This window comes from Pinus tabuliformis, chromosome 7 (assembly GCF_031772625.1).
Source record: "Pinus tabuliformis cultivar Carrire ecotype Pingquan chromosome 7, CPIR1, whole genome shotgun sequence".
In the NCBI taxonomy this organism is placed as follows: Eukaryota; Viridiplantae; Streptophyta; class Pinopsida; order Pinales; family Pinaceae; genus Pinus; species Pinus tabuliformis.
Window position 1 is genome coordinate 1,310,379,538 of NC_142293.1, and position 25,376 is coordinate 1,310,404,913.

Below are 25,376 nucleotides of genomic sequence, written 5' to 3' on the forward strand. Positions count from 1 at the left end.
AGTATGATTGGGAAATGGAACATCCAATGATAGTAGAGGACCATCCTTGTCTATCCGTACCTCCTCCAATTTTTCCTAACCTCCTTGGTGATCCTGTCATCCTGAATTTTTCATGTGTATCTCCGTACATGCAAGCACCCATTTTTGTCCATTCGCAGGACACACTGGATGTTAGTCCATCATCTGAAAATGGAGAGGACTAATCATTCTTTAAACATCCACTTGATTTTTCATCTATATTTTCTAGAAATGTAGAGGATGAACATTCTTGCTTCTCATCTACCCCTCTGTGTGATTCATCAAATCATGAGGATGCCGACCAACATCCTGAGTTTTATGATCTTAGTTATCGTGATCTATTTACCTCATCATCTGATCACAATGTTGATTCACTCATTGTTAATCCATCTAAGCCACTGGTCTATGATTATCCATCTGTCAATGAAGTCGAAACCCCACAAACTATTGAGGCACTTCAGCCTGATCTGATGGTTATGTCAGGCCCTCGCTGTCCTAAGGCTGGTTTCACTTCTAATCAGAAATTTTTTCAAACATACAAGGCTCCTCGTTGATCATCTGTATGCATTGAAGACCAATCTAAAACTCAGATTTCACTTCTTCCACTCGAACTACATGATCCCATCGCTCATGCATTGGCAAAATCTTACTTAGAAAGCACAATTGTGCAACGCAAGTGGTCTACCTTCCTCACGTGTGCTTGCATGTCACAGTGAAGAGTGTGCATATGCATAACATCTGCACATAGTGTCACATAGAATCATGGCAAGTCCATAGAGTGCACGTCATGCCCTTTCACTCATTTTTGTTCTGTGGACGCTTGAAAGCTCGGACTGTGTTTGTTTTCACTATTGTATCTTTGGCATTTGCTGGTTCGCACAACTAGGTTGATCACAAACCAAGACTTCACCAACATGGGTCAACTAATGCGCCAATCGCTACATTGGAAATATCACTTCACATGATCAGGCCCATGCACCATTAGCTTAGGAGTAGGAGTAGTGTCTACTTTCAGTTTGCTTACTTGCATGGTTGTTTGCTTTCTTGCTTTGCTTGTTTGTTTTCTTACTCACTTTTCTTTCAAATTTACATCTTCTTCTTCTTTTCTTTGTTGTTTCTTTGCTTGTTTTTATTCATAGGTTAGTTTCGCATGAACCCATGCATGACTCTTGAAGCAAGTTGGGTAAAAGTGCAAGAGGACTTGTGCAACTATCACTACTTGGTTATCTGTCATCCTGCATCTGTATGATGAACTTGTTAATTTTATTCCATGATAGGTCGATGGAAAATACGTACTGTTTGAAGTGAACCTTGGTGAAAAAAAAACACTTGCGTGCTAACAAGTGTCACATTGTCTAGTCGGTTGTTTTTGGGTTAACCCTTGTCAGCTCAGTCAAGTAGAGTAAGGTGAGGGGGAAAACCTTAACAAGCACATCATAGGTATATAATAAACCCCTTATGTGAAGGAATAACCTATTCTGATCTTACTAAGTCGTGATCGCTCTTCCACCTCTGAAATGGATAAGTCCCATGAATAATTATGAAAAAATGAAAAAAATGAAAAGTTAAAAATAAAAAAAAAATAAAAAATGAATAAGGCGAAAGAAGAGAAAGGATTCTTGCACAGAGAGGTGATGCAAGTAACTTCGCCGAGGTATTGACTAGGCTCACTGGAAGTAGAGCGATGCTTGTGTTATTGCATGACTCCACCGGGGTACTGTCTAGGCCTACTGGTAGTGGAGCAACACCAGAGATGAAACTAAGACTCTGAAGACTATACTGCTTGTGCACCAATATACCCCTCAACCCCAATCAAAACAAATGTGTTGACCTAGCTTGGAATGTGTGTCAATCGACCAAGAGCTTGGTAGCTGCTACATCTTACAATCAGGCAAGTGTGGAAACCAAGAAGCATTGAGAACTGAACAATACTTCTGGAGGTGTTAGACTTGCTTTTCATGAACAAGGTCCATTCAGAGAGCTAGAGTTCTACCAATGTGTTTCCAAGTGTTGTAGCGGCTACAACCACCCTCCAAAATTTTTCCTTAGCTTCATTTTGGAGCCTCCCTACCAACCTTTCATAGCAGCATGTCTTTCCTTGTCAAGTACACAAGCTTCAGTGATTTTCTTACAGAATGATAGCCTGTCCATCAAAATTTGTTGCATCCCCCTCACAAGCTGTTTAACTGGACTTGGTCCAGCTGCAGGATGAGCAGCTCCCTCAAGAAATTGTGCAATTCTAGAGGGGAACCAACCTTCCCTCCAGAAATTGCGCAATTCTGTCTAGCAGCCTATTGGGCTCTAGAATTGTGCAAATTTGCTTATCACTGTTCCCTGGAAAAATTGTCCAATTCCTACCAGCAGGACTGCTCAGCCTAGAAATTGCGCAATTCTGGGTAGCAGTTGGTTTCTCTTCCTAGAAATTACGCAATCCCTCTAGGAAGCCAGCCCAGCTCCCTCCCAGAAATGTACAGTTTTTCCTCCCAGCTGAGCAAACTGTTGCATGTATAGTTGAGTTGACCGATTCCCTCTGGGACCGAGCAAAACTGATTTGCATGAATGGGATGCTTCTCCCAAGGCAACATGCAAAGGCATCCCTTTATCTATGGATCTACTTTTAACAACTGGAGGTTGCATGTAAGGATCATTTTAGGAACCTCCCACAAAGTGTCGCTCTTCCTAGATTTGTGGTATGCGCATGACATCTTAGATTTTATCAAAACTCATGAACTGGATGCTTCAGAGCTCATTCCTCACATCAACCTTGCATCTCTGACATCCCACATTTCATCTAAGAGTCATCGACACATTCAACTCAGCTATTTTGGAGTAAGCCCACCTTTCATGTCTTGTCTTGCATTTATGTTGCTTTTTGTGGTTCCCTTTGTGTCATTGTTGTCTGCTTGATTTCAATGAGTGATTGCTGTCATTTTGATACATGTTAGCTTGTAGAAGAACCGTTTACGTTTTCATTCGCATCTCACTGCTATCACATGCATGACATTGTTTTGCACGGACGGGCACTGTTGCGGCGACTCGCTTCACACACATGCATGCTTTCCCGTTTTCTAGATACTATGCTTGTTGTTTGCTTGAATGATCATCACTCTCATTTGCACTCATCTCATCATGCATTTACACTTCTCATGTCTTCAGTTGCGCGTCGACCGGATTGCACAACCTTGACCCTGACTGTACCTTTCCGGGCTAGCACTATGCATTTCCCGAAGTGAAGGATCTACGTTCCCTTCAAAAATTATGCAATTCTAGCTAGGCACTGACCTCTAGGCTTGCATTTCACAATTCTTGGATGTAGTGTCCTACTAGCCCTAGAAATTGCGCAATGCAGTTTGCTGGTTGCATGTCACTGTTGACTGAAATTGTGCATTGTGCAGTTTCAGTCCTTAGCAGGCCAAGCTGGAATGTGCATTGCATAGCTCCAGCAGTCAGTCAACCTCCTGATAGCTCGGATTGTGCCTTGCGTAGTTTTGGCAGTTAGTCTCTCGACCTCCTAGTGGAAATTGCGCAACCTTCATGATCAGTCAAACAAGTATGTTGCAAGTCAGTTCTCAAGTTCATTTTGGTTTTTGACTGACATATTTCTTGCCATGAGTGTTGCTATGTCTCTAGGAATCACAGGTGTTCATCTGTCTCTCAGTAGCACAAGTAAAATGGCTTTGAGGAGAGTAGAGTGAAAGGACACCATTGAGAGCCCAACGAGGTTTGTAGCAAATAAAGTGTCTATGAGCTCACCTACCTATGAAGACATCAAGTCATTTGTAGGCAAGGACATCAAGGTGATATGACAGCAATAGCAAATGGAAGCACACCTACACGCAATGAATACAAGAGGAAGGTTTTGGACAACACAGAGGCAGGACAAAGTTGCAAACTCAAGTAGATCCACTTTTGATGAAAGAAACGTTGGAGACTTAGGCTATGAGGTGAAGGCACAACATGAAGATCATGCAAAGGTAGAGAACAAAACAGAGAAGTAGTTGCATGTGCTAAAGCAACAACCCAAGGAAGAACATGAGCTGCATAGATGAGAGAATGAGTTATTGTAGGAATAGGTATAGTAAGGGACACAACATGCAAAAAAGGATGAAACTACGCCCGTACAAGTTATAGATTAATCCTAGTAGCTGGCATGGAGCAAACATGGTGAGTGGTGCTGTTGATTGCATGCAAGGGAATTCAACAGCATGCATGTCATTGTGCGCATGCATGTGATCCCGCCCATTTGGCACACTCACCAAGGAGAAGATAAGAATAAAGTCTAATTGGAGCTAAACATGTACTTCAACAAGTTGATGTGCATGACCACCAGCACACACTTGAAGATCAACATGGACATTATGCATTAGTGTGTTTCCGGTTTAGCTGCACCCAAGAAGACCATGCACATGCTATTAGATGAGTTGGATGGAGGAGCCATATCAATGCACCCCAATATAATGAAGGCAAGAGTTTTTGTTGGGTCCCTATAATACTAGTGATTACCCCATTACTATTATAGTTATACCCCTTATTTATATTGTTTTGCCCCTATTACCCCCTTATTGTTATTTCTGTGCCCCATAGAATCCCTCTATTGTTATTTTTGTGGCTTTATATTATTATTGTTAGGTCGGCTGGATTATATTGTGACTCCTTAGACTCCTATATATAGAAAGGAGGTTTTGTCATTTGTATCATCCAAGAATTGTTCATTTATGTAATGTAAAGGAGGTTGCCCCCTCGAAGAGGCTGAATTCTAAGGTGTGGATCTCTCTTTTCTATCTTTTTGTGAGCTGGTTTCATAACATTTGGTATCAGGGCTTTGGATTCTAGGGTTTCGCTGCTCCAAACAGGTCATCATGGCATTTTCGCTATAACTTTTTTTCTGTAATGTTTCAGAAGTCGAAAAAAAAACCATTTGAGAAGAAATCGCGCTGAACCTTGTGTCCAAATTTCAGAGCTTTTCGCGCGATATTTTCGGAGATATGATCTAAGAAAGTTGGTCTTTTTGCAGGCTCCTGAATTACATTCAAAATAAGTGACTTGGAGAAAATTGTCATAACTTTCTCTCTGGGAATCAGATTGAAATTTCGTAAGAAAGTACAGAAAGAGGACGGACTGTAGTTTCTTGTATATCATTTTCAGAACCAAATATCTAAAATTGTACACGTGGCACTTCATACAACTTCGCTCTTCTGGAAAGGTCTATAATCAGGTCATCTTGGGAGATTGTGCATAACTCTTTCTTGGAGAATACAATTTGGATCAGACTAGTGGCATTGGAAAGAGGAGACAGAGAGCTACTACAAGTCACAAATTCAGAACTAGATGATTGGAAAGTACAGAGATACATCAGAGGCAATATCGAGCTCCTACAAAGTGAAAAAAGGTGTGTAGAGTTTTTTTTAATTTTTGCTTAAGCTTGGTTTGAAAATTTATTTTGAAGGAATTCAAAGGGCATAGTAGAGAATTATTATCGGTAACTGATGCCCCAAGGAAAGAAAATGCAAACACCTAGTAAGGAACCTAAAAGCTCTAGCATGACTCATGAAGAAGAGGAAGAAATGCTACATGATATATCAAAATTACAAGAACAAGTGCAAAAAATGTCACGCTCACAAAAGTTAACAGATGCTAAGATAAATGGCGTGGAAGCTAAGATAAATGACGTGGAAGCTAAGATGGACAATTTGAAGATAGATTTGAACACAAATTTGAAGACAGGCATGGCAGATTTGAAGACAGCTTTGACAAATTTTCTGCAAGAAATACTTACTAATGGTGAAAAGGTAGTAAAGGAAACTCATGATGAGAACAAAAGAAATGTTAATCATGATTCCACAGATGCTAATGTTGGATCGAAGAATCACCATATTCCAAAAATCAATATGAGGAAGTTTGATGGCAAGGATCCCGCCACATGGATATTACAGATGGAGCAATTCTTCGATCTTAATAATGTGCAAAACGCACAAAAGGTACGTATGGCAACTGTATATTTGGAACCAAATCAGTTTGTATGGTATCAATGGCTTTGTTCTCGTAAACAATTTATCACTTGGGCAATTTTTACAGAAGAATTGATAGCACATTATGAGGACACAAAAAAAAAACACTTTTTTTAGCCAATTGATAAGTCTCAAACAAAAGGGTTCAATAATGGAGCACATTGAGGAGTTCCAAAAATTGAACATAAGGATAAAAGATATTCCAGAGGAGCATAGGATTGATGTGTTCATAGGGTCTTTAAAGGATAATATCCAACATGATGTTCGCCTTTGGGAACCTGATTCATTAGAGAAGGCATTCAGGTTAGCAAGAAAAATGGAAAGCAAAATTATGGCAACTAGGAAGCATACCACTCACAACTATAAAGATGGAAGTGTTGTTGCCCCTAGTTTTCCACAACCTACAAGGTTGACACCACAACAATTGGAAGAAAAAAGAGCAAAAGGGCTTTGTTACAATTGTGATAGAAAATACACAAAAGGTCATAAGTGTGCTGAGAAGAAATTATTCTACATAGATTGTGAAGAGGAAGAAGAAAAGGAGCAAGAAAGGTCAAAAGAAGAGGATATATTCCAAGAACAAGGCCTAGATGAAGAATAAATAAATCCGACCATATCTTGTAATGCATTGGTGGGAATTACCACTCCTCAAACCATCAAGATAGAAGGACAAATCAAGAAGAAAAAGGTAATAGTGTTGATTGATTCATGAAGCACCCACAATTTTATTCATTGTAGGGTAGCAAAAGAATTGAATTGCTTCCTATATCCAACACCAGAGTGTCAAGTGATGATTGCAAATGGAGGAAAAATAAATTGCTCTGGAAAGTGCCATAATATCAAGCTATCCATGGGAGAATATGTATTGACTAGCCCAATGCTTTCCATTCCAATGGGAGGTGCCGATGTTGTACTAGGAGTCCAATGGCTACAATCCTTGGGTACAATAGCTTTTAATTTTCAAGAACTTTTCATGAAATTTTATGTGGAAGGAAAGGAAGTTGAATTAAAGGGTATTGCAAGGAAACTAGGAAAGATAATCAGCTCTAATGGCATGACTAAGCTTCTAAAAAAGGAGCAAAGAGGTGTAATTGCACAATTATGTTCGCTAGAGGTTTCCACATTGGAATCATCTATTGCTCCAGATCTCCAAAAAGTCCTGGACAATCATTCCAAGGTATTTGAGACTCCCAAAGGTCTCCCACCTATGCGTGATCATGATCATGCTATTCATCTGATTCCAGGAAGTGTTCCTCCAAACATCAGGCCGTACAGATATCCCTATGTCCAAAAAAGTGAAATTGAACGTATGGTTGCAGAAATTCTAGAGGCTGGTATAATTCAACCGAGTCAAAGTCCTTTCTCAGCTCTAGTAGTATTGGTGCACAAGAAGGATGGATCATGGCGCATGTGTCCGGATTATAGGGAGCTCAACAAGCTCACTATTAAAGATAAGTTCCCCATTCCTGTCATTGATGAATTACTGGATGAATTGCATGGATCAATTTACTTCACCAAGTTGGATCTTCGTTCGGGATATCATCAAATCATAATGAAGATTGAAGACATTCCGAAAACGGCATTTAGAACTCAGGAGGGTCATTATGAATTTTTGGTCATGCATTTTGGCCTTTCCAATGCACCTTCAACATTTCAAGGTTTGATGAATTCAATTTTCAAACCATTCCTTAGAAAATTTGTGTTAGTATTTTTTGATGATATACTAATCTACAACAAGTCTTGGAAGGATCATGTTGAACATGTTGATAGGGTGCTACAACTATTGGAGGAGAAACAATTATATGTAAAAAGATCCAAATGTTTCTTTGGAGTCTAGGAGGTGGAATATTTGGGTCATATTGTATCTCATAAAGGAGTTAAGGTAGACCCTGTTAGACTCCGTCTTGTATGTCAGTGTGAGATTGATTCTTATTCAAAACCCTGTTTTAAAGAAGAAATCATTAAATGTGTCTTTTTAGAATATGTATCAAATTCTCCAGCTCTTCAAATGGTAGCAGTTTCATCAGCTCCTATCCCTGCAAGTAGAGAAAGAAAAAGCCCTCATTCAAAATCAGCAAATTTAAAAAAAGGGAATTAGAAAACAGAGTTTGTAATAATGTGTTGGAGCATAATTGGCAAAGAATATTGCAAAGAGGATTTCATCAGATGGTGGCGGTGCACTCATCATTGATTATGGACAAAATGGAATAATTTCAGGCAGCTTGAGCCAGTGCAAAATAACACAGGCGGTGCGCACAGGAGCGTGCGCTATGCACTGGGGTTGCGCGCTGTACATTGAATCTCAGCACCAGAAAATTGTTGTCATGCGCCCAGATCATACCTAAAACGCCTCCAAGTCTGCAAGAGGTTGTTAATTGTGATCAAGACCTAGATTCCTTTTAAATGGCTAACCAACCCGAAGGCTTGTGCGTGACATTCTCTCAATAGAATGCTTGAACTATTTTCGTGGTAAAACATGATCATTGCATGGTAATGAAAATCTTCAAGAGAGGATAGGTGGGAATTTGTAAATGACTCCTGTTATGTTCTTATTTTCTTAACCAAGATATCGACAAAGCTGGAGCAAGGTGCTGGCTATTCTATTGTGGATCGCATGCAAGCATTTCACGTGATAGCAATGCTGGTAGTTTTGGGCATGGTTCTGTGTACAAGCTTGCATTTGGGCCAAAATCATTTGTAGTGGTTTCAGATCCAATAGTTGCTCGACACATTCTTCGAGAAAATGCATTTGCATATGACAAGGGAGTTCTTGCTGATATTCTGGAGCCAATAATGGGAAAGGGACTTATTCCTGCTGATTTGGAAACGTGGAAACCGAGAAAAAAAAAGCAATTGTTCCAGGTTTTCATACTGCATTCTTGGAAGCCATGGTGAAGGTCTTTGGTGATTGTTCTGGATGCACAGTACCAACAACTAGAGGCATAATTTTCAAATCTAGCTCTGGACATTATTGGATTGTGTGTATTTAACTATGATTTTGGATCTGTTACTCGAGAATCACCCGTAATCAAGGCAGTCTATGGTACATTGTTTGAAGCTGAGCATAGATCAACCTTTTATATACCATACTGGAAATTTCCGCTGGCAAGATGGTTAGTTCCTCGCCAACGAAAGTTCCACGAAGACCTAAAGGTCATTAATGAATGTCTTGATAATCTGATAACAGGGGCCAAGGAAACAAGACAGGAAGATGATATCGAGGCTCTTCAAGGAAGAGATTACTCTAAAATGAAAGATGCAAGTTTGCTCAGATTTCTAGTTGATATGAAGAGAGAAGATGTTGATGATAGACAGCTTAGGGATGATCTAATGACAATGTTAATTGCTGGGAATGAAACTACAGCAGCAGTACTTACATGGGCTGTGTTTATACTTGCACAAAATCCAGACAAATTGGTAAAGGCTCAAGCTGAAGTTGACACTGTACTTGCCCAAAGAAATCCAACTTATGAATGTATTAAAAAACTGCAGTATATTCAGTTAATAATAGCAGAGACACCTCGACTTTATCCTCAACCACCTTTGCTAATTAGGAGAGCATTACAGCTAGATACTTTATCTGGTGGGTATAGAGGGGACAAGGATGGGTATCCGATACCACGGGGAACTGACATCTTTATTTCAGTTTACAACCTTCATAGATGTCCTTATTTCTGGGATCAACCTGATAATTTTGAAATCGGAAAGATTTCTTCTACCGAAGGATAGCAAAGGCATTGAAGGCTGGGCTACTTTTGATCCTTACAAAGGACAAGAGCAAATGATTTGAGTCTAAATCCAAATGGCTCAGCTGTAAATCCTACAGCTATGCAGCAGCACATTCGAAATGATTCACATCTTATGAACCTATTGCTGGAGAGAGATCCAGCTTTTGCAGAGGCTGTTATTGGGGATAACTTGAATGTCTTTTAAAATACTCTCAGACAGCAGCACCAGCAAAGGCTGCAGCTTGAACGCCAAAAACAGGAAGAAATAGCACTCCTTAATGCAGATCCTTTCGATGTGGAAGCACAGAAGAGGATTGAAGAGGCTATTCGACAGAAAAGCGTTGATGAAAATTGGGAAGCCGCACTAGAACATAATCCAGAGGCTTTTGCACGAGTGGTTATGTTGTATGTTGACATGGAGGTCAATGGTGTTCCTTTAAAGGCATTTGTAGACAGTGGAGCCCAGATGACAATAATATCTAGGAGATGTGCAGAGAGTTGTGGTTGATGGCATGTAAGGTTGCTGAGACTTTTGGATCGACGATATGTGGGTGTTGCTCGTGGGGTCGGTCAATCTGAAATAGTCGGAGGTATACATGTGGCACCAATTAAGATTGGAACACAATTTTACCCCTGTAGCTTCACAGTGCTTGATTCTCCTAACTTGGAATTTATCTTTTGGCATGGACATGATGCTTGCTGGTTATTCACCATAAAAAAAGAGACTCTTAAAAAACTCAGAAAGCAGTGTGTTCGTGAATTTGATGTCGATGGGAAAACTACAGTCTTTTCAGGGCATGTCAAGGTCCAAGGAGTGCCATCTCATAATTGGCAGCGCTATTCAAACGAAGCCAAAATACCATATTTCTTGGATAGTATAACGGTGAACGGCAGCAAAGTAAAAAGTCAAAGTTTAAATTGGAACGTAGATATTCATCACAGCAGAAAACAAGATTCAATTGCCTATATTTATCTTCAGTAATGGGATTGACACCTGTAAAGGCCACCGCTTCATCAGTTATCAACAGATTCGAGTAGAAGAAGGAGCGCTTTTCTATTTTCAGAAGAGCTGATTATTTTTTTTAGTTTTATTTATTAATAACGATAAAACAAATTCCTTGTCTTGGGGTCGATTTGTTTTTCCCCTAGCAGCGTTTATTTAATGTATTAAAAAATCATTTGTAAGAGATTTGGAGGGGGAGAGAATTCTGAGCGCTGGTGGAGGAGAGAGAACAGAGCTTTCATTGTACAGTCTTTGACAGGGATTTTAATGAAAATACCCAGCTCTGGCTTCTGAGATTCCTGTGGTATGAGATTTAACATTTGTGTCCTCTTTTGTTTCATATGTAGCCTGTTATGTGTTCATGTCATTTCATGATCGTTTCCAATTGAACAAATGAAGTGTTAAGGTAGAATTCATATTTTGTATGCTCTGCCTTTAAGTTTGTTCATATTTAATGTTTTCTTCTGTTTGACAAGGATTCATCCTCTATGCCCTTGTCAGCTCCTCAGCAGTCTTGCCATTCCATTTAATCTCAATTTGATGTTAAACTCTCTTGCCTACCTTGCCTCAGGAGACAATCTATGTTTTTGATTACATTTCTCTGTTCAAGCTGTTTCTTTGCCCCATGCAGCCCAGAAAAACCCCATCATTTTATTAAAAACCCCTTTTTATCAATTTACTAGCCTAAAATCAGTGTTCTTTATTGGTCATCTCAGCCCTTTGAAGACCTTTTGCCGAGATAGACCCGGAGAGAGCCCTCTCCTATCCTCGTAGGGCTAGCTACGAGGCTAAGTGGTTTGATGTTGCCTTGGATTTTTCCTTCCTCAGCCTGAGGCAAATTTGAGCGCTAACAAACCCTAGCAAAATTAAATCCATTAAGGAATGGAAAATCCCCACATCCGTGAAGCATCTGCGAGGATTTCTTGGGTTGATAGGGTATTATCGCAAGTTTGTTAAGAATTATGGGAGAATAGCAGCACCTCTAACAACATTATTGAAGAAATATTCATTTTCATGGACTCCGGAAGCAACAAAGGCCTTTGAACATCTTAAAGAGGCAATGTGCCAAGCACCGGTCTTAGCTACACCAGACTTCACAAAAAGCTTTATTGCGGAATGTGATGCTTCAGGAAATGGAATTGGTGTTGTTATAATGCAAGATGAAAGACCCATTGCTTTTGAAAGTCGTCCAATCAAGGGAAAGTTTTTAAGCAAAGCTATTTATGAGAAGGAAATGTTGGCAATACTCCATGCACTTAAGAAATGGCGACCCTACCTAATGGGAAGACACTTCAAGGTAAAAACGGATCATGATAGCCTTAAATACTTTTTAGAACAAAGATTATCCTCTGAAGAGCAACAAAAGTGGGTCAAAAAGATGTTGGGTTATGACTTTGAAATCATCTACAAAAAAGGGAAGAAAAATCTGGTGGCAAATGCACTCTCAAGAAAGGATGAGGATGTGGAAGCATTGTTGTGTGCCATTTCTATTATCCAACCAGATTGGATAAACGAAGCAAGGGAGGAATGGAAGAATGACGAAGAAGTGTGGGCACTTATTCGAAAGCTACAACAAGATTCCAGTACTTCTGATACATTTAGCTGGAAAAATGATTCATTATGGTACAAAGATCGCTTATACCTCTCTAAGAATTCCCAGCTAAAACAAAATATTCTTATGGAATTGCACACTTCTCCCTTAGGAGGGCACTCAGGATTTTTAAAAACTGACCACAGGGTTAAGAAGGAATTTTTTTGGGATGGCCTTAAATCAGATATTCAAATGTTTGTGGCAGAATGTTTGGTTTGCCAACAAAATAAAGTTGAAACAATTAAGACACCGGGTCTATTACAACCGTTATCCATTCCAAGCCAACGTTGGGAGGAGGTTTCAATGGATTTTATCACAGGTTTACCCAAGTCTGAGGGAAAGAGTGTCATCATGGTGGTAGTTGACAGACTTACCAAGTATGCACACTTTTGTGCATTATCACACCCATTTAAAGACAGTACAGTTTCTACTGCATTTATGGAAACAGTTCAAAAGCTACATGGTAACCCAAAGATTATTGTAAGTGACAGAGATCCCATTTTCACTGGAAATTTTTAGACAGAATTATTTTCTTGTCTTGGTACTCAGTTAGCCCATAGCTCATCTTATCATCCTCAATCTGATGGGCAAACTGAGATAGTAAACAAATGTTTGGAAGGATATCTTCGTTGCTTTCTATCTGATAAATAGACACAATGGGTCAAATGGTTGCCTCTGGCTGAATGGTGGTATAACTCTTCCTTCCATACAGCAACAAAAATTACCCCATTTATGGCACTTTATGGGTATCAACCACCATCCATCACATCATATTTAAGAGAAAATTCTAAGGTTCAGGCAGTGGAACATCACATCGAACATCAACAACAAGTCCTCCAACTCTTAAAGGATAACCTCATGTTGGCACAAAATAGAATGAAACAACAGGCAGATCAACATCGCAGTGAAAGAAGTTTTGATGTAGGTGATTGGGTATTCCTACGGCTACAACCATATGAGCAAATGTCCCTAAAGCAAGCTAAGAAGGATAATAAACTATCACCAAAGTATTATGGTCCGTACAAGGTGTTGCAAAAGATTGGTACTATGGCATACAAATTGGAGCTTCCTGCAGCTTCTCAATTGCACCGAGTTTTCCATGTTTCATGTTTAAAGAAGGTTATAGGCGACAAGCTCCCAATTCAAACAATATTGCCAGAACTTGACGAGGAAGGAAAAATTATATTGGAACCGGAAGCAGTCATAGAAACAAGAACTCGACATCTACGAAATCGATCAATTTCAGAGTATCTTATCAAGTGGAAGAACTTATCCGCTGAAGATTCCACATGGGAGGATGAGAATTTTATGCAGAAGTATCCAGAATTACTCAAGCGTTGAGGACAACACTTGTTTGAAGGAGAGGGGCATGTTGGGTCCCTATAATACTAGTGATTACCCCATTACTATTATAGTTATACCCCTTATTTATATTGTTTTGCCCCTATTACCCCCTTATTGTTATTTCTGTGCCCCATAGAATCCCTCTATTGTTATTTTTGTGGCTTTATATTATTATTGTTAGGTCGGCTGGATTATATTGTGACTCCTTAGACTCCTATATATAGAAAGGAGGTTTTTTCATTTGTATCATCCAAGAATTGTTCATTTATGTAATGTAAAGGAGGTTGCCCCCTCGAAGAGGCTGAATTCTAAGGCGTGGATCTCTCTTTTCTATCTTTTTGTGAGCTAGTTTCCTAACAGTTTTCTTCAACAAGATTTTACCTTTTAGCACACAGAAATCATCACGAATGACCAAGCTTGGCATCAACTCACCACCTTCGATCATCACAAGCATGTCAAAGAGTTGGTCTCAACACAATGGTTCGAATGTCAATGATGTCTTGCATGGCTTACTCAAGCCATTTTGTCTCACATGGGTACATGTGCATCGTAATGTAATGTGTTGTCAAGTGGAAGTTGAAGTGTCAATAGTTGAATGTAATAGTCATAGAGTAGTTGAAGAGTCATGAGGATAGATAAACAATCTCAAAGGGGAATGTCAAGGGTCACCCCACCCTTTATTATAAATAGTACCTCATAACTCATTGTAGGGGCTTTTGGTCAGGAAAGCTTCGATAGGAGTATCTTAGAGAAAGTTTGGACAATATTGTAACGCGCCTTGGCTTCTCCACTACACAGAGCTAGTATATCGCTTTGGAGGAGCAGGCAGTTGTGGCTGTAATGTTCCGCTATCGGAACTAGTGGTTGGACATGGATGTATTGTATGACTGGAACTTACACTTCTTAATATAACAAAGCCCTCACATATTCATGCATATGTTGTTATTGTAGTTGGACTATTGTAGTTGCTTTAGCAATGTATGTTATTTAACTTACACATTTGTGTATGACCTATTTTTTATGCAATTGTATGAATCTCATTGCAAACGTGTTGTTGGTTTAACCATCACTTTGGATTGCTTGCTATCTTTCTTTCCGGCCGGTGATGCATCTTTGCTCGTGTGTTCCCTTCCAAGCCGAGTACTATTATAGGTTTCCAAGGGGTGCACTCACCTCACCCTTAGTGTGTTATAACCTCTCATGAAGTTTCCTTGACTTACTACGGCTATCACACCCTTGCTACCAACAGGGACATCTTATTTGCCTCTTTGCGAAACTGTGGTCAAGGCATTACCGTATGACCCACTATTGGGACTCCTACACCAAACGATCTAAGGTCTAATTGGGACTTCTTACTGGGGAGATCCCCTGACATGTTGGCGGGTCCAACACCGTCAATAAAACCCTATGACCCTTTCGTACTAAACATGAATTACATAGGTATTCCTCTCATAGGATCCACACTTTTCTCGTCTTCGGCGATGTTGGCACTGAACAAATGGCTTGAGTTGACCATCAATGAAATCAGGTATAAAGCGTGGTTAATATTCTAATCAAGTTTGGATGACCATTTATGGTGTAAAGTCAAGAATCCATGACACTCCATGCACTGGTTGAGAGAGTAACACCTTTCTCAACTGCCTTAGAATTGAATTCTTGCACACAAAAAAACCTGTGCCTTTGAGATTTAAGGCACACTCGATTATAATATCTTTAGAAGAATGTTTTATTGGTAGATTTAAAGCAATAACACCCTTCCAATTAGATGTATGGATAAAATCCCTTAAGGATTGTTGTTTCCCTTAAGATCCAAAATACCTCCTGTCTACTGGCCTTATCCGCTGATTTGGAGTTGTTCAATTGCTGATGTGAGTTTCCCTCAAAAGCAGTTAGTTGAATAATGGTTATATTTATTAGTTGCCCATAAAAGTAGTCAATATGGATAATTTTTTCCCGATCTTCACATTGGCAGCATATTGTTAGCGTGTCTTCTCAATCGTTTGGAATGTCCTCACTTGTCTGCTCAATCGAATGGAAGGTTCTCACTTGGCAGAGCTAGCGGAACATAATCATGTCTTTATTTCCCTTCGGGGGAAAGTGATTTTCACTACTAGCATTCGCACTTACAAAAAATTCTGAATCTATGCCTCCATGTTAATATTAGCTCGATAACCTCATGGAATGACTGTCAATCAAATACTTAGGCTTACAGAGATAAAAGTTAGGTTAAAGAGAGAATTTTTCCGTATGGCTTGGCACTTAATTATTTGTTGCAAAGTTGTTGTATGTCCTTACATGACATTACAGTCCCATAGGTATTCACGAGCGTTTTGAATTTTATGGGAAAATTTTCCCTCAAACACCACTAATTTTCATCAAGCCTGTGAAGTTATTATTTAAAGTTAGTGAGACAGATATGAGATATGTCGAAACCATTCAATTGATGGGTGTTCATACCCTATTCACTGCACCCCATTCTTTTACCAGTTTTTATTGTTTTTACAATCCAATGCCATCACTATATATGGCACTATGGCCTGTACTGTGCTTATGTTATGGCTCAGTGCATTAAAGAAGCTAGGGGAAACTGTACATGCAAATGATACGTAAAGAGAAGACTCCTTAACCATCACCTTGAATATAAAGAAGCTTGATATGGGTAATGAGGATTTGGTGCTATGACCAGCAAATTGTATTGAGAATAGTTTTTCCATGGTTAATTAAGCTAGCGAAGGCTGATCCACCATGATAGTACACGTAAAGGAGGGAAGTATAACTTAAAAACTGATTTAGTGAACTATTCGTATAGTAAGTCAACCGAGAATCTACGGGGTTCCGTTTGGAACTGTACCAAGTCATGGGTTGTGAGTCCACGTAATGAACTCCAACATATTCAGTGATCATGTGCCTATGATTAATGGTGTTGGCAGAGCTCCTCCAAGATGATTGAATAAAAAATTCTCATCAAGTTCTTTCATAGCTATTACCCGGTCCTTGAATTGACCATGGGAAAGGAAGGAAGTGCAGTTGTTGCAGGAGAGGAAATAATGGGTGAAAGAAGAAGCTTGTGGAGTGCCAAAGGAGCTGTCACATAATGTGAAGCCTAGATTTCCATTCATCTTTCGAATGATTTTTTAAGATCAGTCAATTCTCTGGAAAGTTTGATATTTGAGGGAAAGGTTAGTAGAAGTATGAACTCAGTATGGAATTAGGGGACGTGAAGAAGTAAACTAGTAGTGATAAGTAGACAACATCTCACTCTACGAGGTTAGCAAGGATTATGAAAATCCAGAGTGATGGATATGGGTCCAATGAGAATCAAATAGATCTAATGTGTTTAAAACCATTTTAAGTGAGGATAGGGCTCGATTACATAACAAACTATTATGTCACCCTGTAATTGGAGGAATGTTTGGCAATGAGACAATCTTGAGTCGCATGAAACCGGTAAGGTTAAAGGTGCAATAATTAAATTATGAGTTGTTTGTTTTAATGCCTAACTCATTCCATAAGAATATGCATACATTTTGTTATTATCTCCTTAGCGTTCCATGATTACATTATGTGTTGAAGGTTGTAAGTTCATCCTTTCTCATTTTACATACGATGAGTGTTGTGTTCAAACTCATGACATGATTACATGCATGTGCTTACATATATGTATGGCTCATTTGTGTGGTTACAATGAGCTACAACAGTATGCTTACAAGAATGGATGGTGCAAACTTTCATTAATTATCATGTTTTAAAAATTGATTTAAGATACTATACAATGGGTATAGTTGAGCTTGATGAATGAACCAGGATAGATTTAATCCTTGCACTTATATCAAATTTCTCAAGTCTAAGTATTGTGGATAGCTATAGTAGCATTGTGGGGAGGACTGTGAAAATCTATATAAGAACAAATAATTATGCAATATGGTGATGGGTGGAGTAGAGGGTAATACAAATAAATGAAAACAATTAACATGTTGATTATTTTTTTATAAGTAGAAATGGTCAACCATAAATTGCTTACTTTTTTTATTGTGCTGACTTATTGAGTGATGTAAAGATTAAATTTTTAATTCATTATATGTGTTGTAGAAAGATCTCCAACACTTAGGTTATTGTTGAATGCGCTTGTGAGGGAACAAAGGCCCTATACCATGATTTAAAATTGATTTAAGGTACTTACACATGATAGACCTAGTTTTAAATGTTCATAGTAGAGTGGGAGGAATGAAAAAATTTGTAGTAATTGTAAAGTATGATTATTGCAATGAAAGTTTGGATGATGGGTTTTTGTAGCATGGTCGTCATGTTTTATAAATATGAATGCAAGTGTAGAGAATGGCGGATAAGGAAAGTGAATTATTCCATACTATCATCATACTACTTTAAATTATGAGTTGTATGATTACTACACAAGGGCATAGCTTAATAAAATTCCAACTAATGCTGGTAAGGATAGTCCAGTCAAGGACATAACTTAATGGAATAAAGTTTATGCTTATAGAGATCCTAAGAAAGGATGATATATGAAAGAGGAAACATTGAACTCATATAAGGTAACTCACAAACAAAAATAGATAAAATGTCAAGTGTTTTTCTTTCCATAGATCATGGCCAACATGAGGAAAAATAAAAAATAAAAGTATATAAATGGAAACTATATACATCATCAGGAAAGAAGTTCATGACATACTATCAACATTAACAACAGTTGATGGTTAATTAAGTGGGTTTCATCCTAGAACAAATTATGAAGGTTTTATTTAATCTATTCATGAAGGTTCCCATGAAATATCGTTAAGCACATGAGACTATGTATTTTTAAAATTGTCTTTCGATTTAATATGGTTGTGTTGATTAGTGCATCTACATGTAATGATGCAATCCATTTTGAATGTGGTTTTTCCACTGGTTGAGCCATTAATTCACCTTATTTGGAAAATGCTTCAAATATACACTATTGAAGGGAACTAAACCTTACCAGGTTATTATTCAATATGCATATTTAATTAGACATGCATAGTTTGGAACCTACAAGTTTCTTTGTATAAAGAAATATCTCAATATAAGTAAGAGATGTAAGAGGCATCTAAATTGAACTAAGGTCAAAGTTGTGAAGCATATGCACACATGAAATACAACTCACTATAGACATGTTGAAGAAGACATTATACATTAATAATTTCATGACCTTCATAAGTAGGTTAATGGGACTGGCACCCAAAAGAAAATATAGTGTAAATACGTAATAGGAATGTAAAAGCAGCTCCTAGTGATTCTTATTTAATACTAGTAAGACAATATTAAATATAATCTCAAGGGCACATTCCCAAATTCACTCAAATTTCAATGATTAAATTGTTGCAGCTCAAGTATGCAACCTCAAACTTCACAACCCTGATGTGCATATCCATCCAGATAAAGATGGAGTTCTATTAATATATCAAAAATAGGAACCTTTCAAATCTATAACAAGAAGAAGATGCTTCCAGTAGAATGATTGTAGGTCTTACAAATGTAATTCTTGTGGGAAGTGATAAGATAAAAATGAACTGTGTGTTTCCACTATATATAAACAAAGTATACATGCTTTATGAAATGAAAAACACATTATATATGGTGGTACTAAATGCACTTGAAGTAGAAATAAAGAAATTCAAAGTAGCCTATGAATAGCAAGAATTGTACACTGGATTTGGAACCTGATTGTTTGAATTAATAAATAAATTCTTGATAAACCCAAAAGGTTTCACATTAATACAGCTTAAGATAATCTAAGGATCTTATGCTAGTAATAAAATAATACATGCACCAAAGGGGTGACATAAGGAAGGTTCTAGAAGAGAGAGAATAATGAACCTTGCAACAACTCGTTGTTGGAGCAATAGTACGCTTTAACCATATTGTATGGCTAAGTGGTACTGGTAAGCGAGATTGTTGTGTAAAAAGATAATTTATTTCGATAAAATGATATCTATCAATCTATTCAAATCAATTGACAATTGTACAATATGAGATGCATATTTTGTAGCACTATTTCCTATCAAACAATCTTGGAGAAGTCTATCTATCAGATTACATTGGTAGCGTTGTCTAGTTGTGAATATGAGAACATAAAAAATATTGCATAAAAAATTAATAATCGATTTGGTTTCCAAGAAATGAAATTTTATTTTACTAGGTCATGATCTAGTGTTAAGGTGGGGTATCCACATGTTAATGACCCAAGTTTACACCCTAGTACGCCTAGTACCCTCGAAAGTAAGAGATCAAGGAATGTGAAAGCATTGCAACCTTTATTCATGACTCATGTATAGGAGGTATATGTACTTACACACTAATCGTTTGGTTGGTTTTTAATATACACTGAATTATTCATGGCCAACAAGCTGTCGAAAGTAGTGTTAAAAGGAGAAAACATGAAATGATATGATATAACCAGTTATGTGTGAAGTACTTTTGAGTACCAAACACTTATTTTCTTGGCTAAAGATAAATTAAGGTTGTTATTAGACTTCAAACATAACATTGAAGTCCATACTGGACTAACTATCATAATCAATAGTCTGCTTTATGATTAAGGAGAGGTCATATTCCACTCTTATTAAAATCTTGCCTATGGGACATGTTCAATCCCAAAACTCAAAGTTATTGGGGTTGCACAATTTGATTATGCATCTATGTTATCATTTTGCTAAAAGTTCCTGCAGCCACAAGATACATGAAAAGGATTAGCTAAATAAAAGCACTTGAATATTTTATTATAAAAAATTTTAGTTTTTCTTTGGTTGTAGAAGTTGAACAAAGTCCATGAATTCCTTATTCTCCAATCAAAAAATTGAGCATGGTTTGATTTGGACGTGCCTAAAGGTAGTGTGAATAAATAAAAGAAAATTTGACATTGACCTTGTGTTAGGTTAATTATACTAACATTGTTTTAAGACATTTGCATAAGGTACCTATCATGCAGGTGATGCTATGGACATTTGGTATTGGGTACACATGTATAGTTGGTGTTGCATACAAATGGTACATATGGTACTCATATGGATACGTGTATTTCATGATGATATATGACATGTATAGTTGTATGTGTGTAATGCACACCATGTGTAGGTGCACATGGTTGAGGAGAAGGCACTGGGTGATTTCCTAGTGTGGCAACTGATCCAGAGTGCATACAAAGGAAAGACAAGGTGGAAACTAAGAACTGTTATTGAATAATAAGGATAAGTATCAGTGTTTTATTTCCATTTTATATACATGTGATTTATGTTTCTCATATATGATTGATGGTTACATATGGTTTATGATTTTGATGGTTATGAGTTAACCTGAGGTAATATTTAATACATATTGATTGGTCAAAAGTGCTAGTTTGACTTGTTGTGACTAATGCAGGGAGACTTTGGAAGCAAGTGTTCGGTAAGAACACAAATGAATTGGAACAGAAAGAAATTTCTTCCTATTATAATACAATTAAAATACTGAATCATATTTAAATGACGTGCAACATTAACCCGTATTTACTCAAATAGTAGTACTATTATATCAAGTTATGACATTAACTGTGGTAAACAAAATTGAGTTTTGTTTTTATGGCATCTAAAGTCTCTCACAGAATTGATTGAACAAATGTTGTAAGTAGGAATTGAAGGAGAATTTTGGTAGAACTCCTTTGTAACCTATATATCAGAAGATCTGTTTTAGGTGGCAAGGTCATGGGAACTTGAAAATTCAGAAACAACTACCTGTGAATGGGAAAATAAATTTTAAGATGCAATAATACACCGAGGATAGTGTAAATTTGAGGGGGAGAGTATGTAACACCCCTCTGTTGTATGTAACACTTTGTTGACCTAAGCTAAGAAAATCTATGTTTGATGTGTAACAATGAAAGTAAATACTTTATTATTAAATAAATAAAGATAAATTAATCACTTGGAAAACGAGACACCAGGGGATGAGATTCTTGCCAAATGAATTCCCATTGATGAATGAGAATGGATAATTCTTTCATGATAAGACTTCTAGACAAAATTCTAGATAAGGTTAATGGATTAGGAGATAAATATCCATTAGGTTTCTTAGCTGGGAAAGGATGCTAATTTAAACATAAAAGCCTTGCAGGAGAGAAAGGAAATATTTTATTGAAAAATCCTCGTGAGAGAGAAAGGCGAGATTTTATGGGACAAGCCTAGGCAAATGGATAAAATATCCACCTAAAAGCGGGACGCCGCTAAAGGAAACCATATCACGAAAAAGGGTATTAAATACCCATTGAAGAGATCAACATGGGCAATTGATCCATGGAAAGAATGCCCGGCTCGGGGGTGAAATGGAGGTGTCTAGTTCTAGGTTGGGTACCGATGCTTGATTTTCGAAGTGATGGTCCTTTCAGCTAATCTAGTTGCTTCAATTGCTTGGGATGTTCTATATGTGGCTCCTTACTCTTCATGTTGTCATATCTTTAAACTTATGAGTATAACTGCATTGTGTTATCTTATGGTTCATAACTCTTGATGTTGTCAAATTTTTAATTGTATGAATGTACTTGCATGTATAATCTTTGCTTATGAGATGATGGAATAATTATGCATGTGATGACTATTGAATCTAAATTTAATTGAAGTTAAATTGGGGGATGGGATCCTAGTAGGTAATTGTTAATATTAGGTCATGGGGGTATGTGACAAAAGAAGGGAACTGTATGAATCTTTCTAGAATTGGGTTGCTACCACGTTAATAACCAGACTTAAGGATATTAAGAGTAGTAGTGCTGCCTAATGGATGTGGTTATCATATTGTGAAAATGAGTTCATATTAATACAATAGTAAAGTCTAGAGGGGCTGTAGTTACAATTATGCAAACAAGAAATAAACCCAGGATAGAAATTAAGGAATATCCAATTAGGAGATTTCTAAAAGTAAGTTAAGTGAGATTGTATTTTGTGTAAAAGAAACAACTACATTAAACTCATTTACAAATAAATCCATCATGCAACAAAAGGAAACGTATATCCTGAATGAATTTGTGAAGGGTCTATAGTAAGCCACATACTAAGTGCTATTATGGAGTATATACAATGAAATGGAAGAAAGAAGATGTCACATGCTACATTAGACACACCATAACCGAATTCATTCTTCTAATATAATGCTTCTACGAGTTAAGCTCTCTTGAGACATTACACATTTAATAGAAACATGAAGAGAATTTCAAGGCTCAGAAATAAGAAGAGAATTTCCAGACTTAGAAACAAGAAGAGAATTTTCAAGACTCAATTAATTACTGGAGGCTTTACTAGCAACCTCTGCTCACATGGTTATGCATTCCAAGGAAGTAGTGTATTGGCCAGAGCGAGAGCCAAGCTGAGGCCTCCAGATACTCAAGGAGATGAGCCAAGTTCATATTAGTTCGAGATTTAGTAAAACAATTCAGAAAGATAAACAATTAACTACTCAGTCTAACCCTGGATCAACACTGTAACTAGAACCCTATTCATAACAAGATGAAATACATAGTAGAATAATGATAGAAAAATTTAGTATAAATCTCATGTGCAAGAAGAACGAAGTACACAAACCAAGAGACATTAACAAAATCAATCACATTGTAAATGAAAAATATATAACTATCCATATAAGTTATGCATTACTGAACTAAAAAGTACAACAACAAAAATCAACCTCATTAACCCCATGGGCAAGGAATATCATTGTTAGAGCAGGATTTCAAGGGACGTGTCCAAATTCTTACAACATAATGAGATTCTTAATTGGATCTGCGAAATTTATCAAGTGGTGAAAAACCCTTAATGAAAAATTGGCCAGTGATTGACTTCACTATGTGTCAAAAACAAAGAGAAATTAAATTCAACCCATTTTAGAAAACATAGAAACCAAATAAGAGGAGCATTCAATGTAGGAAGCAAAAACAGAGCAAAATCCTTTAGAATAATTGGATATTCTGGGACTGACAGGGTAGTGGAACACAATGTATAGTTAGCTCGATGATTGTATGGAAAAAATTTCTGTAGTTGCTATAGGGGTCGAAGTTACCTGCCATGAAATAATACAACAACCATCAATCAAGGAATCGAAAATCCCCTTTCATAAAAGAAAAACAAAATAAGGGACAGAGAAACCATTTTAGCCATATAAAATACCTTTAAAGATTTTAATAACTATCACTGGCTTGAGAGGGTACCTACAAGCATATTAAGCTTGGTGAGCGCAAAACCCTAAAATGAAATTCATAGAAAAAATTCCTTAGTCTTCGAGTGTAAATTAGCTCATCCCACAATATGAAAGGGTGAAGGGGCATGCCCCATCACTGAAGATGTATCAACCTTTCCAAATCATGTACTAGAAGTAACCTTACATAAAGGAAAAGGGGAATTATCAAAAGTTCATATAAAAACAAGATAGAGAAATAACCAGATTCAATGATAAAACGAAAGCAACACTCACCCTAAATCTTAACAGGCCATCAAACCTTGAAATCTCACAGGCGCAAGGAACCGAGTTAAGAAGGATGTGAAGGAAACACCAGTGCCAATAGGGTGTTTTCCATGGAGAATCATCATGAAACCTAGAGTCGTTCCCTTAAGCAATTTGACACTAACGAGCCATACCTTTACAAAAAATAAAAAATCTCAGGCGCTGACAGTCATGAAATGAAACCACAGAGTGGCACTAGGTGACGATGAGAATGAGGTAAGGCATACGGGTTTCATCCACTTAGGGTTTCAGGTTTCATTGTGAGTCGTTGATCTATTCACAAATGACTGCCACCCTTGAGATAATTTCATCCAGTGTTTAATCAACCAAGGAAACCCTGGTAGCAGTGGAGGGTGGGACCACATGGTTGCAAGGGATGTGGCGTCATTCGACTTGCCTGCGTATAAATATACATGAATGGATAGGACCACATTAAATTCACTTCTAGTAAAGTCTAGGGAGGTGCTTAAGTGAATAAAGAGGGTAAAACTGATAGTATAAAGGATGACCTTATTCCAAATATCATATGACTAGAAGACCATGTGATAGGGAATACATTGATGCCAAATAACAGATAATAAGCCCACTATGTTATTGTGGGTTAGTGGATGCAATCACCCCCTAGGGTTCAATTGTGGTGGCCATGAAATTGTGTATATAAATTAGATGTAAGTAGTTAAAAATTAATAGTGAACTACATAGGGAGTATGGTCCCTATTGAAAGAGTGGTGAGGTGCAAAAGAACTAAACCCTTCAGGTACAAAATTAAATGAATGTGTTATGGGGAAATACTATAATCACTATTAATAGCAAATGATAACATTGACAAATATACATACATACATACATATATATATTAAAGAGTTGTGGTTCATGACAAATTACTAGGTTCACATTCTACACAGCTTCTCCATCCTATCCAATATCCTTGGTTAGCAAACTTGTCACAACTTACTACCACTACACAATTTTATGCAATAACTTATTGGTGTAACATCCATGTTTTATATTTTAACTCCTACACATAAAATAACAATTCAACGTTATAAAAGGTACACATTTATTTTTTTTTTAGGGAAATTTATACCTTACATCATTTTCTATGTAATATTTATTGCTCACTATTCCTATGATTCTTCCCACACTTCTCTATATCCCAACCAATATGTGGTTAACATCATTTC

General features: G+C 37.4%; 2 pseudogenes; both read left to right on the top strand.

The window, feature by feature from the left end:
- LOC149252350 (cytochrome P450 97B1, chloroplastic-like) overlaps positions 1-9,792 on the top strand; it is a 48,219-nt pseudogene extending 38,427 nt beyond the window's left edge.
- Positions 9,793-9,797: 5 nt separating this feature from the next.
- Positions 9,798-10,736, top strand: LOC149252351 (protein DNA-DAMAGE INDUCIBLE 1 pseudogene; annotated as a pseudogene).
- The last annotated feature ends 14,640 nt before the right edge of the window (positions 10,737-25,376 follow it).